The sequence below is a fragment of the Balaenoptera borealis genome (genome assembly GCF_965194805.1).
Source record: "Balaenoptera borealis genome assembly, chromosome: 11".
Lineage (NCBI taxonomy): Eukaryota > Metazoa > Chordata > Mammalia > Artiodactyla > Balaenopteridae > Balaenoptera > Balaenoptera borealis.
This window is the reverse complement of record NC_138868.1, coordinates 65,810,747-65,828,799: the sequence shown is the minus strand read 5'-3', so window position 1 is coordinate 65,828,799 and position 18,053 is coordinate 65,810,747. Positions and strand designations below refer to the sequence as shown.

At 37.9% G+C, this 18,053-nt stretch overlaps 1 long non-coding RNA gene across 1 annotated transcript in view; it reads left to right on the top strand.

Moving 5' to 3' along the window:
• Window positions 1-2,998: 2,998 nt before the first annotated feature.
• LOC309605140 overlaps window positions 2,999-18,053 on the top strand; it is a 52,696-nt gene continuing 37,641 nt past the window's right edge. The window contains exon 1 of the long non-coding RNA XR_014231247.1: window positions 2,999-17,892. This is a non-coding gene — a long non-coding RNA (uncharacterized lncRNA). The remainder of the gene's footprint in view (window positions 17,893-18,053) is intronic.

Below are 18,053 nucleotides of genomic sequence, written 5' to 3'. Positions count from 1 at the left end.
AATGAATAAGTAATTAAATAAATCATGAGGAAAATAAAACAAAGTATAAATGAATACTTTACAGTTTTTTTATGGATATAGACTTTGTGAGCATAGAAGCCATGGAGGAAATCACAAAGGGATAGATCAATATATTTGTTACATGATGCTGGCTACTTTAACTTCTTGAGTGCTTCGTATATTCTAGCCATCATTCTATGTGCTTTATGTATGTATTAATTGACGAAAATTCACCACCCACAATAAGTGTAATTAAGATGTCCATTTTACAGAGAAGAGAAGTAAGGCAGAGAGATGTTAAAGTAATTTGAACAGATCACACAGCACAGAGATAGCAGAGCCAAAATTCAAACCCAGGGAATCAGATACCAGAGCTTCTGTCCTTCACCACTGTGCTCTTTGGGCTGCTACAAAAAACTACATAAAACTGTACATCTAAAATAAAATAAACATCCAGAAAGTTAAAAAAAAAAAGTTAAAAAAATCCTATTAAGTAAAACGCAAATAACAAATTGAGAGAAGTATTTTCAACAAATATGACCATAAAGATATATCCTTTATATTAGTCCCTCTTGTTTGCCCCATCCTTCTTATTTCAGCAGTCATCATATTAAGAATATATTTGCATGTGTGTGTCCATCTAAAGAGCTTTCATAAAGCAATAAAAAAAGACAACACTCAGGTAGGAAGTAAATGGCCAATAACATGATCAGAAACTTCAGGAAGAGACTTAGAAATGGACTATAAACAAATATATATATATATATATAGACACACATATATATATTTAACCTAGCTAGTAACCAAATAATAGCTAAATAAACCATCAACGTGTTATTTCCCATCAAATCAGAAAACATTTACTGGTATGTTAGTACAAGTTTTCTAGAAGCAATTAGTTTTTAAATATCAAGAGTATTTTAAAAATTTGAAATCTTTAAAAATTTAAGATAGCTTCAAATCTATCAGTTCTGCTATTAGCCATCCATCCTACAGAAATTTTGAGATACAAAGGGTTATATATATATATATATTTTAAACATCTTTATTGGAGTATAATTGCTTTACAATGGTGTGTTAGTTTCTGGTTTATAACAAAGTGAATCAGCTATGCATATACATATATCCCCATATCTCCTCCCTCTTGCGTCTCCCTCCCACCTTCCCTATCCCACCCCTCCAGGTGGTCACAAAGCACCCAGCTGATCTCCCTGTGCTATGCGGCTGCTTCCACTATCTATCTATTTCACATTTGGTAGTATATATTAGTCTGTGCCACTCTCTCACTTCATCCCAGCTTACCCTTCCCCCCACCCCATGTCCTCAAGTCCATTCGCTACATCTGCGTCTTTATTCCTGTCCTGCCCCTAGGTTCTTCATAACCATTTCTTTTTTTTTAGATTCCATATATATGTTTTAGCATACGGTATTTGTTTTTCTCTTTCTCACTTACTTCTCTCTGTATGACAGACTCTAGGTCCATCCACCTCACTACAAATAACTCAATTTCGTTTCTTTTTATGGCTGAGTAATATTCCATTATATATATGTGCCACATCTTCTTTATCCATTCATCTGTTCATGGACACCAAAGGGTTATAGAAGAGTAAATTCATAGAAACAACATTAATGGAAGCAGGTTGATCAGAATAAACTCAATGTATGAGAAAGGATGCATAGGTCAATCATGTGGTACCTACAGGAGAAGTTTCTGAACAACCAGGTTTTCATGAAATATTTAACAATGTAGGAAAATGTCCCTGATAGAAAATCATTTGAAATATAACAGTTATCAGCCTACAGAGGCCAGATAGGTGTTTTTTGTTTGTTTGTTTGTTTGTTTTCAGATAGGTGTTTTAAGGAGGCCTAGTAACAGGGAAGATAAACTCTCAGCTGCTCCCATTCCCAGGCATTAGCCTCAGCTAATGGATTGGAATTAAGTTTGGGAAACATCAGGGAAATCAGAAGGGAAATGGAAAATTGAAATGCTGTATCCCACCTTGGCCAAGTCTTTCCATTCCCATTGCCAATGGGAATAACACTTAAGTTGTGACAAAACGACCTTAATGCTTCTCCCCCTTCTCTTCCCCCTCCTCCTCCTCTTTCTCTTCCTCCTTCGTTACTTCCCTCTGTTTTAGACAGAGTTCTACTAGTCTTGGATCTCTTTGCAAACAGCTTCCTGAGCATTGCCCTAAATTGGAAAGGAAAAGTAAAAGAATGCTCAGGATTTTTACCAGGGCCTTGTTGCTAAGCAACCGTTTCCTTTATCTCTAAGCATATGGAATATGACATTGTTTGGAATGTGTTTTCAGGCTGCACCTTAATACAAAGGAGAGGGTGGTGGCGAGGAAAGAGGCAGGGAGGAGGTGGTAGTATAGAAACCTTTAGATTGAACAATGTAAAGAAATAATATGAGGGGGAGAAAAACCAAAAGAACCCGCCATGGAAGTTTCAACCCACCACTACCACATGGTGCTGAAAACTTTAAAATGGAACATTTCTTACATTGGCACATTTTCTGTGAGAACAAGCATATGGTTATAAGCATTTTCTTACCTTCATTATGATCTGCATATTTCCTCTCAACAGGAGAATTTAAATGTACTGTTGATATCTTTTTATAGTCACATAATAGGAAAGCAGACAAGAAATGTTAATGATTGGATTTGCTCACAAGATGCCACAGGCATGAATTCCTTTAGTTTCTATATTCACAAGACAGGTGGGTCTCAAATATGTATCTGCCTCTGTGGTCTCGTTGGCCCTGAGGATAGCCTAAAATAAAAACAGACAATGATGTCTGTTGGCCAGAACAAGCTCACAACTCACTTTCCCCTCTATTCTCGAGGGTAAGTAGTATCATTTTTACTTGGTTGAGGGCAAGAATCCTGATTGGATAGCTTTTACTAAATGGGACCTAAGCAGGATATGAATAAGCATTTACACAAAGAGGCTATTTATTCCGCTCACCGGCTGGGCTGCCCTGGTGAGACTGAGACTTGGGTGTCGTTAGGGAGAATGAATGGAGAAGGTCATTCAGCTTGCTGTGGTGGTCTGGCCACCTCGAGCCTAGAAAAGAGAAGTTCTCTATCTGGTCCAGCTTACTCACCACAGATTGCATTGGGTTTAGGGATCAGGGACCTAGCCAGCACTGAAGTTTTGCTTTGTCAGTCACCAGGACATTTTTCTGTGCATATATTTCCCTTTAGGACCACGGGGAGAGGGATGGCTGGTAACATCAGGATTTGGGAGTCCTCTAGCCAAGCACATATTAACCTCATCATTGAGAAATGGACTTGACAGGGATCCAAGGTTTGGGTTTTAGCCCTGACTTCACCATAAATAAGTAGTATCATTTTGGATGGTAATTTATCCTCTCAGAGTCTCATTTTCTTTTATTAAATGAATCAAACCTACAGAAACAGGTATAAAACATATTGAGAGTTTCAATAATAATAATAATATAAATGGCCATATACCTAATACTCAAAGAAACAGAAAATTCCAAGGGTGTGACAAGTTTCCATATGCCCCTACATGCTCTTTCCCAGTAACAACTCCCTATCTTCCCTTTCCCTCAAGATGTAACCATCATCTTGACTTATTTTAGTCATCCTGCCACAGTTTTTGTAATTATAATTTTTATATAATTTCAGACTTAGAGAAAAATTGCAAGAGTAGTACAAGGAAATCCTGTATACAATTTACCCAGATTTACCATTTGTTTACATTTTGCTAATTTGCTGCATCATTTTATATATATATATACATACATATATTTCTTTCCTGAACCATTTGAGAATAAGTTGGAGATATTTTTCTCATTTACCCTTAAATGTGCCTGTTTTCTAAGAACAAGATCAGTGTGTATTTTCTAAGAACAGACACTTTCTTACATAATCACATACAATCATCCAAATTTGAGAAATTTAATATTGCCATAATCTGTTTTATAATCCACAGTCCATTTTTAAATTTTATCAGCTGCTCCAATAATATCTTATAAGCTTTTCTCCCCAGTTCAGGATCCAATCCAAGATCACACATTTCATTTATTTGTCACATCTCTTTAGTAGTCTTTAATCTAGAATCATTTCTCCATCCTTTTTCATCTTTCTTGACCTTGAGAGTTCTCAAGAGAGCAGGACAATTAATTTGGTAGAATGTCTCTCAATTTGGGTTTATCTTATGTTTTCTCATAGCTAGATTTAAGTTATGCATTTTTGTCAGGATACCAGAAAAGTGATATTAAGTCCTTCATAGGCGCCACACAATGGCAGTTTGTCCTAATTTTGGTGATATTAACATTATCACTTGATTTAGGTAATGTCTACCAGGTTTCTGCAATGTAAGTGTGCCATTTTCCCTTTGTAACTAATAGGTATTTTGTGGGGAAAAAAATTTGAGACTATGTAAATATCTTACTACCCATCAAACATTGGCCTTCTACTTTTAGAATCATAACTATATATATTGCAATTCTACTGTAAGTTTTCCATTTTCTCCCATTTATTTATTTATTTATTCATGGTTTATATTGGTATATACTCATGGATTTTTATTTTATTCAATGAGTTAAAAATACATTGTTATTTTTTTTAATTTATTTATTTTTATTTTATTTATATTTGGCTGTGTTTGTTCTTTGTTGCTGTGTGCAGGCTTTCTCTAGTTGCGCAGAGCGGGGGCTACTCTTCGTTGTGGTGCGCAGGCTTCTCATTGCGGTGGCTTCTCTTGTTGTGAAGGACGGGCTCTAGGCATGTGGGCTTCAGTAGCTGTGGCTCGTGGGCTCTAGAGCGCAGGCTCACTAGTTGTGGCGCATGGGCTTAGTTGCTCCGTGGCATGTGGGATCTTCCTGGACCAGGGCCTGAACCCATGTCCCCTGCATTGGCAGGCAGATTCTTAACCCCTGCGCCACCAGGGAAGCCCATTTATTATTATTATTATTTATTTTGATGCCTAAACTGTCCCATATCTGTCCAGTGGGAGCTGCTTCAACCTCTCTCAGGCGTCCCCTTATAATGTCCCCATTATTTCTTGAACAATTCCTTACTTTCTGGCAAAATAAGATGTTCTAGGATCAACTCATAATTTCCCTCCCTCAGTCCTGGAGTCATCTACTTCTCTAAGGGGTCTTGGTTCCTTTTAATAGAAAGTGATATTTAGAAATCTGGATTCAAGGTATGATCATTGCTACTGATATGTTATGGCTTTTAGACCACCTCCATGGACATATCTAAGGAATATATATATATATGTACATATATATATATATAATAATATATAAATATATATATTTAAACACATACAAATGTGTAATAATGAGAATACCCTAAATAGAAACCTGGTTCCCATTTCTCATTTGCTCAAGCTTATAATACACAGAGTAGTTTCAGAATTGCTATCTCAAACCACAGTGAAAAGCAAACTTACTAACTAGAGTTCAATATGATTTGCATATTTACTCAGATAAAATTTGCATTCAGTGAACATGAAAATCTTGGATATAAAATTTCTTGAGTTTTGACAAATGTGTACATCTATATGATTCATGCTCTTATTAATACAGGGGATAGTCCCATAGCTTTAGAAAATTTCTTCATGTCTTTTCCCAGTCTTACCCCTCTAAAATGTTCTGAATTTTTTCAGCTCTAGTTTGCCTATTCTAGAACTCTAAATAAACTGAAAATAATTGTCTATTGAGTCTTCCAATCCTTGAATATGGTATATCTTGCTTTTATTTAAGTATTCTTAGGTTCTCTTAGCAATTTTTAGTACTTTTCAGTGTATAGGTATTGAACATATTTTGTTAAATTCATGTCTTAGTATTTTATGTCCGAAGTTACTATAATTATTTTTTATTTCATTTTCCAAAAGTTTGCTGCTAATATATAAAACTACAATTACTTTTTGTATCTTGACCTTGTATCCTATAACCTTGATAAATTCACATATTAGTTCTATTAGTTGCTTTGTAGTTTCCTTAGCATTTTCTATAGAGGCAATCATGTTTCCTGCAATGAGATATTTGCACTTTCTTTTTTCCAAACCCAATGACTTTTATTAGCTTTCCATGCCTCATTGCCTTGTTAGAACTTCCAGTAGAGTGTTGAATTAAAATGTGAGAGCAGACAACCTTGAATTCAAGCAATAGATATAATATTGGCTGTCAGTTTTTCATAAATGACTTTCATCAAATTAGGGTAGTTCCCTTCTAGTCTTGGCTTATTGAGAGTTTTTATGACGAATAAGTATAGAAAGTTGTTATTTTTTTTAAATGTGGGAGTATGAAAGGGTAAGAAAGGAGAGGAAAAAAGAAAGGGTAAATTCATTCTGTGCCATTCAATTTGCAACCTTCCTCAAAAATTCCTTCTCTCAATGATTCCTCTTGTCTGTATTCAGACTGCATTAAGAATCAGTGCTTAATTGTTCTCTATTATGTGTGTGCCAATTTTGTCTTTGCCGTCAAAGTAAAAAGAACCTTAAGGGTGGGAACAGAAAGTGTTCTTTTCTGTGTTCCCTACTGCCTTTGTATTTAGCCAGGCTTATAGTGACTGCTTGATCAATTTTGGCACTGATTTTTATAAGTAATAAAATGCTTTTTTATAATAAATAATAAATTGTTTATTATACTAGAGTTCTGCATCCAAGATCTCACTGCATTCTCAACAACAGGAGCATATGGCTTGCTAGCGAACACAGAGCAAGGGACAGAACTCAGATCCTCTGACCTTTCATCCAGACCCCATCCCAGTGCAACGAACTGGCTGATTTCCATGGTTCCTCTCAAGACCATCTCTGAGGTCAATACTTGTCCCAATAAGTATCATACGGTACTGAGCCTCAAAACTGAGTCAGAATGGGATACAAAGATACTAAGCCACAGCTGGCCTCTGATCCTCCACCACCGTGGACCTTACCCATTGACAAGTTGTGTTGAAAGCTCCTAGTGGCCAAGCAGGGTCTTCTCAGACATTCTGCAACTTGGTACATAGTAGGTGCTAATTAGATATTTGTGGTGGCACGTTGTGCCCAATTCCTGGATCCAGTTTGCATGAGGATTCCCTCTCAGGTGGATAGCTCTTTTTCTGGAGAAGGATCCTCCGAAGGTTCACAATGGGCTGTAGTTAGGGCCACATTTGTTTTGAAATTCCACTGCTATAAATACTGCATCTCTGTGGGTCACGTGGTAGGGAGAATTGTCTGTACCACCTTTATATTAAACAAATGTTGACTTCAAAGGGCAATCCTTGAGACCCTGTCAAAGGGAAACAGGTCAGTGGAGAAGGGCACTTGACTCCATTTACCATGAAACTGAAACAGGGTCTCTGCTTAGTTTTGGTCTTTTATCTCCTGCCATTCTGTCCCTTGCAATGTATGGTCCAGCAGCTGCAAAATACTTGTCATTCTTTTTCACAATACTTAACCATTTTTTGCCTTCATATGCTCATGCTGTTCTCTGTCAATAACTCCTCTCCTCCCTTCCCACTCCCTCTCTCTCATACCTTAATGACTGCTTTTCACCTAATATTCAGTCATTTCACAGGCATTTATTAAGTACTACCTGTGCATCAGGTATCATGCTAGGTGCTGGAGATGCAGAGGTGAATATGACACAGTCCCTGTCCTAAAGGAGCTCACAGTGTGTTGTGACAGGTACATGAGCGCCGACAAGACTAATACTGTGATGGGGCACAAAGGAGGGTCCCCTATCCTGGCCTTGCAGGGCCTCTGAAGGCTTCCTAGTAGAGGCTACATAAATGGAGACCTGGAGGATCTAGGTTTTAGGAATTAGCCGGACCAAGGGGAAGGAATGTGAGAGCCACAGCTACAGAGATTGGACTCCCAGCTTCAAGATAGGGCTCAGCTGTCCCATCTTCCCAGAGACTTCTGGGACCTGCCCCAGGCTGTCAGCTGTCCTTTGAATTTTCACTTGTGCAGATTCTAATCACGGCCCTTGTCACCCTCTGCTATAATCCTTTTCCTTTATGGGTCTTTCTTCCTCAACAAACTGTCAGCTTCTTGAGAGTAAGACCTGAGCTTTAGTCAGATTATACATCCAGCACCCGGGGCTGAAACTTTTTCCCTAGGATGTTTAATAAATGTTGGGGATAGGAGTGAATGAATAAGTAAATGGACCAAACAACACTTGTGGGGGGTCTTCTAAAGGAGATGTACCTGCTCTGTAGCCAGGTACACTGCTCTGGGCTCCAATCCCCCTGTGCAAAGTCAGTGACGCCAGGGCCTCCCAGTCTAGGCAGAGTCTCTCTGGTGGGAAAGGCAGGTTGCTCAGGTTTTCCTCCCTCATTGTCATCATTTGTGACTTTTAGAATTAGATAGACCACTTTACTTTGCTAGTTTAAGGAAAAGCGTTCTAAGATATTTATGCTTTCAGAATTTTGCACTTCGGCCTAAAAAGCAGTTCCTGTTTTTCCATTGTCGCATCGTCCTAATTCCACTTTAATATATGTAATGAACACCTACTACTATACATTATAAGCTGTCAAATACAAATCAAATGACAATCCACCCTTGACTCTGCTGCCTTCCCCTGAAGTTGTGATGAGAGTCATTTTACCTGTCACAGTTGGTGGCAAAGACGATCCAATCCTCATGCCTTTTGTGATTGGTGATGGAGAAATAATTTAAAAATAAAACTCCCTGCCAACCCAAAAGAATCCTCTGTGAAATGTAGAAAAGAATGAAACTGGGACTTCCCTGGTGGCGTAGTGGTTAAGAATCTGCCTGCCAATGCAGGGGACACGGGTTTGAGCCCTGGTCCAGGAAGATCCCACATGCTGCGGAGCAACTAAGCCCGTGCACCACAACTACTGAGCCTGTGCTCTAGAGCCCACGAGCCACAACTACTGAGCCCACGTGCCACAACTGAAGCCCACGTGCCTAGAGCGTGCGCTCTGCAACAAGAGAAGCCACCGCATTGAGAAGTCCACGCACCACAATGAAGAGTAGCCCCCACTCGCTGCAACTAGAGAAAGCCCGCGCACAGCCGCGAAGACCCAACACAGCCAAAAATAAATAAATAAATAAATAAATTTATTTAAAAAAAAAAAAAAAAAGAGTGAAACCGTTTCATTGGAGATTAGCATTAAACCAGACTGCAGTGAGGATCACAGGCAATCCACTAAAGAGATTGCAAAGACAGAAAGAAACCCCATCTGCTTATATAGCCAGGCAAATACAGTCCATTACATACATGTTAATTATCTTTATCCAAAGGAAAAATAGAACTTTAACTTTATGACAAGCAGCTAGTTACAACTTGGAGCCAGGCACGTAAGCTCAACTCCCACAGAGACAGGGAGACCGGGTACCATCCTTCCCATACTCACATTTCAAAGAGATGCCACTAGGCTCCCAGGGAAGACATTCTGGGGTGACAAAACTGGCCACAGGCTTATTTAGCTTTTAAAAAAGATTTACATACATTTCAAACAGACAGAGAAAGCATTTCCAATGTCAAGTTTTCTAAAAAGAATGCTGAAAGAAAAGGGAGGAGGGGACACCAGGGGAAATTTTGACACCAGGGGAAATTTTTAATTCAAATTTTTTTTCTTTTTTAGATTTGTGTATACCATTACATTAGCCAGTTCTCATTTATTCTGTTCCTGTGCCTGGTCTGTATCTCATGTCATCTGTGACTGTGAAAATCTCTTTCAACCTGTGATTGTTTCTGTCTGTGTGTTTATTCCTCATGAAACCTGTGATTTTTCACTGCCTGTCTTCACAACCTGCAGACAATGATTGGTTAGCTTCAGATAACTCTGTGTCCCATCCATCTGTCCTTTCTAATGACTATGACTGGACATATGATTACCTGGGGAGCTGGTTAAAATGTAGATTATAACTTAATAGGTCTGTGCGGGGCCGGAGAGTCTGAATTTCTAACAGGTTCCCAGAGGAGGCCGCCGCTGCTATTTAGGGCCCACATTTTGAGTAGGAAGGCCTGGGAGCATGACTGCAATTCTTTCTACAGCCTGAGGACAGGATTGTTTATCTGCCCCTCCCATTGCCTGTGCCTTACATCGTCTGTAGCTATTAATTTATTCATTTATTCAGTAATAAATATGTATTAAATGAATTTTTTAGGCACTATCACCCTCTCTCTTTTGTCCTGCTGTGGCTGGCACTCCTCTCCCTTCAAACAGAGGGCTGCAACGTGAAACAGCTTCCCCTCAAACTGTAACAGCTAGATCCTTGTCCTCCTAGAGCATGTCCCTAAGGATGTGCATTCCTTTTCCACGTGGATTTTTCAGGACAGTTCACAGTGCAGATATTTTCTCCCTTTGTTTATCCGTGAAAAGTAATCACAAGTTGGAATACCTTCTTTGTCAGAGGACATGCCCTGGCTTTTTTATTGGGAAAATACGGTGACGGAGTGTAGAGGCTCTGTCTGTGATTTTCCGTCCCTTATAGCCGGCAGCTGTCATCCCCGGCTCCCCGGGGAACAAGATTAAGACTGCTTTGCTTTGCAGCCTGTGGTTGTGGTCCTCTATTTGTCAGAAACAGGGCGACAGGAGGGGTTCTGAGTGCTTTCCGTCCCTAGCTTTCTTTGATTCCCTGGCTCCCTGTGACAGGCTTCAGAAGCAGGGGTTCTCTGTGCCCTCGATGACACTTGAACTGTGTTCACCTGCTGATTGAGTGGCCCTGAGTGGAGATGACCTCAGTGACCATCGGACCACCACAGTAAGAGTGATTTGTATTAAATCCAGGGGCACTGATTTCTTCCTCCCTTAAACTGTCATGTGATCTGATCTTGAAAATTACTTTTAAAATGTTTTCTTTGACCTTCCAAATCACTGTAAATGCTCTCCAATTGGCATCAATTAACATCAAAGTGATTACTTTCCAAGACCCCACAGGAGTCCACAGCTTTATAGGTGATGGCAGGCTTGTAGTCAGCCCCTTTCTATAGCTCTCTTACTTGGAGCTACTAATCCAAAAGGTGCTATTGTGCAGGCCTGCCTGCATATTTGGTGCCAGTCTGGGACAAGTACAGCTTTCATGCTTCTCCAGCATGAAACAGTAGGAAGGAACCTGGAATTCCATTCCTGCTACCCTCCCTCACAAAAAAGCCATCTAGTCTCCTCACTGTGTATAGGAAAAATGCACACTAGACTCTTTCTGTCTCTCATCCTGTTCAGCTCACCTTTTGCCCCTTCTCCTTGCCTGCTGCAATCCAGCCCTGTAAGTCTACCAGATACTTGACTCGTGCTGTCTTGCATAATTACTTCTTCTTAACTCATCAAAATCCAACCCATCCTTCAGGGACACTGAGAAGTCTTCGAGATAGACTTGATTACTCTCCTTGGTGCTCCCGTGGTTTTTGCTTACAACATTAGTATCGCGCATGCTGCACTTATATTGTTGTTAGCTCTGTACTAATTCCCTGTCTATGTTATGAGTTGGTTCTTTTCAGACAGTCTCTATATGGTATTAATCTTTGTATTCCCAGTGTCTACCACCATGTCTACTGCAAAGCCAGTGCTCACTAATTATTAGTCACATACACAAATATGTAATTGCTCATGTATTGGAGTGCTGAAAATTCAGGTAGTCAGGTGCCCGGAGGAGGGTGAAAAAAGTTTGAAACAGACAATGTTGTGACTGTGACATTAAAGTCAATGACAATAAAGCAGAGAAGTGCTGCTGACCATCACAGACCCTTGCCATCCATCAACTCATGAGAATTTTGATCTTTTGTTTCCGTGGCAATCCAAGGTCTAGAAAACAGACTGCATGCTGCCATATAAGTGGCAGTCTGGGGCTCAGGGAGAAGGGTCCCAGCCTTCCAGAGCTGGGTTGTTCTACCTGTCCGTCCATCCATAACGCACAGCTGCCACGGTCTCTTATTCAGAGATCCTGGCATTCAAGCCTATGAACACAAAAACCCTACAGTGCAATTAACTCTTGACTCATCAGAAAGCCAGGCTCAGTGTCCACAGTGGATCCAGAGCCCAGGCAGCAGAGCGCAGGTAAAGCGAAGTAGAGCTCCCACTGAAGGAACGTTGGCACACTCGTATTTTATGACGACCCAGGGATGTTTACAACATGCAGTAACTCACGCATTTTAATAATCTGAGAGGGCCTTTTTTGACTTAGATATTTTAGAAAATATAAAAGAATATAAACGTTTGGTTTCAGTATGAACTGGTTCATATTTTTAAAAAAATTTTTATTTGGTTTTGGTCAGAATACTTGTGATCCATAGGTGGGTTCACTGGAGATTTTGAGCCCTGACAAACTAATAATTGTGAAGAGGGGAGTAAATCACTTTCATATTAGAAATTTGTTAGAAGCCCTACTGTATAATTCTTCTATATATTGCTGGTCTTGCTACTGAGTCCAAACTCGTTCTGCTTGCTGCACGACAGGCCAATAAATCGGGAGACAAGATGTTGGGACAAGGAATAACGACTTTATTCGGAAAGCCAGCAGACCGAGAAGATGGCAGACTAGTGTCTCAAAGAACCATCTTATCTGAGTTAGAATTCAGGCTTCTTTTATACTGAAGGGGGAGGAGGTGTCGTTGGTTGTTGCAGACTTCTTGATGTCAGAATCCTTTGTTCTTGCATCTGTCCAGTAGGTCAGGTCATGATGTTCCTGTAAACCTCCAACAAGACAAATGTTATTCTCTGTTCTGCAACATTTTATCTCTATATGAATGGAAGAGTGTCATACCTTTAAAGGTCAGCGCCTTGAGAATGGGCTATCATGTATATTTCAGGCTATAAACGACATTCTTTTATAAAAGGTAAGAGCCAGCATGACTAAGCACAGGCAACAGAGCACAAAGGTTAAAGTAAAAGGACAGATCCAACATGGAGTCAGATTTGTTCTTCCCTATTACAGTCTTTTGGCAGATTGGTGTATGTACATATAATATGCATGGTAAGATGGCTGTAGTGTCTTAAGGCATGCAAAATGCTTTTACTTATACTTTTTCACTGACTTCTATATACCAGGTATGCAGTTTAATGTACAGTATCTATAGAGATATAAAGATATATATAACTTAAAAAAATTTTTTTTTAATTTATTTTCAATTTATTTATTTTTGGCTGTGTTGGGTCTTCACTGCTGCGTGTGGGCTTTCTCTAGTTGTGGCGAGTGGGGGCTACTCTTCCTTGTGGTGCGCGGGCTTCTCATTGCAGTGGTCTCTCTTGTTGCAGAGCATGGGCTCTAGGCATGTGGGCTTTGGTAGTTGTGGCTCATAGGCTCTAGAGTGCAGGCTCAGTTGTTGTGGCTCACGGGCTTAGTTGCTCCACAGCATGTAGGATCTTCCCGGACCAGGGATTGAACCTGTGTCCCCTGCATTGGCAGGTGGGTTCTTAACTATTGTGCCACCAGGGAAGTCCCAAGATATGTATAACTTACATATTCTGTAGGCTGTGTATAAGTACTACCTAACATATGTACTCCATCTGGTTATATAATGTATACGGTGCCTACTTTAAGTATATGTATATTTCTATAACATATATAATATTTATAAAAATATGATTTGTACTGAATATAAGATAACTACTCTAATATATTGGACATATGGTGTCTATGCTAATAGAATATATAATAGTATTTAATTATATAGGATACATATTTTCGCATGCACACAAAACTGTTTCTCCTCAAGTAAGTAATTGGCAATTTCCCTGAATCCACTTATGTTTTAAAATTTCAAAGGATGTTCTAGACAGAAACACTGTGCCTATAGCCCAAGTTAATACATCTCTTTTTGAAATTGACTTTTTCAGGAGCTTTTATTTGACTAAATTATGCACATCATAATGCATATTTTGCAATCAATTATTCACCGGTGCTTTAACTTTCTCAAGCTAAATTACTACCCTGTGTGAAAGAAGAATTGCTGTTTTGAACCTCTTCATTACTGTCTAAGCCAGAAATTTTCATCATTTTTCTGTAAACCTGCAATCAGCTGGGAGCCCAATTCACTTTAGAGTTCTTGGCAACAGTTCATCCTCCTCTCTGATTTAAGACCCAGTGCACATTTCTAAGCAGAATCATGGACCTGGAACAAAATGCACTTCATCTTCACAAGAACCCTGCAAAGTAGGTGTTATTATCCCCATTCAACAGATGAACAAATTGAGACTGGTAGTATTTTAACAGAGCCAAGATTTAAACCCAGATTTTTCGTCCATAAATCATAGACACCATTCACAGGGTTACCCTGCCTACCATGGAAAGATGGAAAGAGAGTACTCAAGAGGCTTTACTGATGGCTGGGCTGGGGGTGGATTTGGACCAATGATACTATTTTACTTCTTGTAAAACAGATTTTACTTCCAAAATAACTTTTCTATTTAAACTAATAGCTTCTTCCCCTTTAATTCACTCAAACTTGAAATGCCAGTGTCCTCTGCCAGCCTCTCCTCCCTCCCTTTAGTCATCAAACCCCGACCGGCCCCCTTTAGGAAGGTCTCACATCTACCCTTATCCCCTCACTGCGGTTCCACAGAGGTCTCCTTAACTTCTTTTCATACTAAAATATCACCAATGGCTTTTCACTGTCTTCAGGATAAAGTCCAAAGTCTTTCAAGGTCTGTGAGAATCTGGTACCAAGCTGCCTTTGCCTCCTTCCTCCATACTCCCCCTCCCTCCTCATGGCCGCCACAGTAATGGCCACTTACGGAGGAAGTACTGGAGACCGAGTGCTGTGCTCCAGACTTCTCCTGTACACCTTATTAAATTTTCACACAACCGCATGAGGTAGACACTAGAGCTGGGCCTGGAACCAAGTCTTGTCTCTGACTCTAAAGGCCCCGCCCCTCACCGCTGCACACAGTCTCTCTCAGAGCTTGAGGTTTCTCCCTGACTCTCCCCCTACGTGGCCCTGCCGCTATGTGTTTGCCCTTGTCCAGATTCTCACCTGGAATTCTTTCTTCCTCTCAACCCTTTAAAATCCCATCCATACTCCAAGCCTGTATTACTCATTGTTATATTCATTTAATAAACAGTTTTTTTCACTTAAAATATTTTATTGTGAAATACTTCAACGAATTTTTTTTTTACCTTTTTACAAAATATCTCTTTACCAAAAAAAGTGTATGTTACACTTGGTTCATAGCTTTGTGAAAACATGAGTTGATATATTTTTATTAAAAAATAAAACATAACAGATTTGGTTAAGGCCTCTCTAAACCCAGAAAGTATACTGAATTCGGTTTGTATTATTGCCAGGCATGTTTATATAAGCCTACTATGTAAGCAGGTATAATGCACAACATAGAATGAGTTTTGCACATATTCAAACTGTATATAAATCATGCCATTTTGCAACTTTCTTGTTTTTCACTAAACATTGGATCTTTGAAATACATCTTCTAAGTTAATACACGGAATGTTGGTATATTCATTTAATTTTTAATATGACTTTTTATGCAATACTTTGTTTTTCCATTTTCCTGTTAATGGATACTTAAATTGCATCCAATATTTTGTTTTTACAAATGATGCTGCAGTGAATATTCTTATACAGGTACTCCATTACACATGTGTGAATGGTTCTAATCTAAAATATAGTCCTAGAGGAATTGCTTTGTTGAAGGGTATACATTACTGTTTACTCCTAGTTATTGCCAAATCCAAAATGGTTATACATTTTTATACACCCACCAGTAAAGGATGAGAGCTCCCATTTCTCCATATCCTTGCCAACACTTTGTATTTTCAGTCTTTTAGTATTTGCCAATCTGTTGGGGTAACGTGGTATAACTTCATGGTTTCATTTGTCTTCCCCTGATTATTAATGAAGTTGAACTGGTTTTTGTACATTTATCAGACACTGGTTTTTCCTCTTCCAGAAATCTTCTATCCCTTTTTCTAATTTTCTTCTGGTTGTCTTTAAAAACTTTTTACTTACAGCCATTACATAAACATTTTAAATACTAATTCTTGGTTGTATGCATTATAAATATCTTCCCCAAACCTGTGGTTTATCTTCCACTATGTTTATAGGTCTTGGCCACATAGAAGATTTAAATTTTAATGCAATCAAATTTATCAATATTTTCAATGTTCTGTTCCAGTTGTTTATCAAGAAATTATTCCTTGTGCTCATAGTGTCTTAAATGGTATGTACTCAGGTTCAGCTTTTCACAGTTATGTCTTCAGTCCACTTGGAGGCCATTTGTACACAGGGCAAGAAGTAGAGATCTAATTTCATTTCTCTCCAGTTTGTTTACTTCTTTTCCAGTTTTTCTAGGGCCATTTATTGAATAATCTATTCTCTTCCCACAGATTTGTATGAAATCTCTGTTATAATTCAAGTTTTCATACATGATGGATCTGTTTCTGTGCTTTTTATTCTCATGGAGTCATCTATTTATCTTTTCTTACATATCATATAATATATATATTATATATATACATACATCACACTATCTTACAGTCTAAATTATGTTAGTAAGACTTATCACATTTGCCCTAACTGATCTTTACATTTGTTCTTCCTTATATTTACTGACTTGGTTTCAAAGAAATCACTCCTTTTGTGTGTTTTTACTGAAATTGCACTTAATGTTCCAATTTAATTTTAGGGATAACCACTTAATTTATAATATTGTCTCGCCACCCATGAATATGATCTCTCTCTAAACTTAATGTGGTTTATCTATTTCAGCAGTGCCACTTTCTTTTTTTGCCATACTTTCTTTATAAAAGCCTTGAATATGTTTTTTAGATCAAATTCTAGATTTTTAAATAGTTTTGGTTGTTTTGTGATTATATTTTTGAATTATTTGTTGTCCTGCTTAAAATCCAATTAATTTCGTATAATTGTATTTTATCAGTCTTACTAAACTCTTTTTGGTTATAATATTTTTTCTTAGATTTTCCCATGTTCCCAAAAATAACCAAAATATTAGTGACTGTATTACTTCTTTTTTTTTTTTCTTTTTTTTTGGTGGTAATTTTATTTTATTATTTTTTTTAACATCTTTATTGGAGTATAATTGCTTTACAATGGTGTGTTAGTTTCTATTACTTCTTAAATAAGTTAGGAATGTTTCTTTTTCTAGCCTCTGGAAAAAATTGTATTAGTTTGAGATTGAATCTTTGGAAAAACTCACCTGAAAATGCATCTAGATTTGGTGTATTTTGAAAGGAAGATGTTTGGAGAATTTTTTTTTTTAACATCTTTATTGGAGTATAATTGCTTTACAGTGCTGTGTTAGTTTCTGCTGTATAACAAAATGAATCAGCTATAAAGACACAGATGTAAAGAATGGTTGGAGAATTTTAACAATTTATGCATTTTCTTTTTTCATTAAATGTGTTTAGTATTAATATTTTTATGACATTGCCCATTACATCCAAATTTTCAAATCATTGTCCTAAATTATTAATACCTTTTCTAAGGAGTTTTAGAAATATCTAAAGGTCTTTCCTTTTTCTCTTGATCAACCTTGACAGAGTTTTAACCATTTTATTATAGTCTTTAAAAGAACTAACTTTTGGATTTGTTGATATGCTCTATTTATTTTATTTCATTAATTCTTGAGTTTAGTTTGTTGGACATTTTCTAGCTTATTAATAATTTATTAATAAATAAGCTTATTAATTTGGGGGCTTTTTTTTTCTTTTGTATGAAGGCTTTCAATGATTCTTCTAGAATGTTTTGCTGCAGTTAGTTTTGATGCATAGTATCTATAAATGTAATATTTTTTATATATAGTATATGTAGCCATATATATTTTGATATTTTTATTTCTATCTAAATATTTGCTAAATGCTATGATTCCTTCTTTGATCAACATATTTCTTAGCAATATGTATTCTGAAAAACTAATTGTATTGGCAATCGTTTTTAATTATTGACTTTTAATTTAATTTTAATGTCATAAAACATGGTCTGTAAGATTCTGATTTTTGTTTTTCTTTAAAGAGTAGATTCTTTTTTTCTTTTTTAATTTATTTAATTTATTTATTTATGGCTGTGTTGGGTCTTCGTTTCTGTGCGAGGGCTTTCTCTAGTTTCGGCAAGTGGGGGCCACTCTTCATCGCGGTGCACGGGC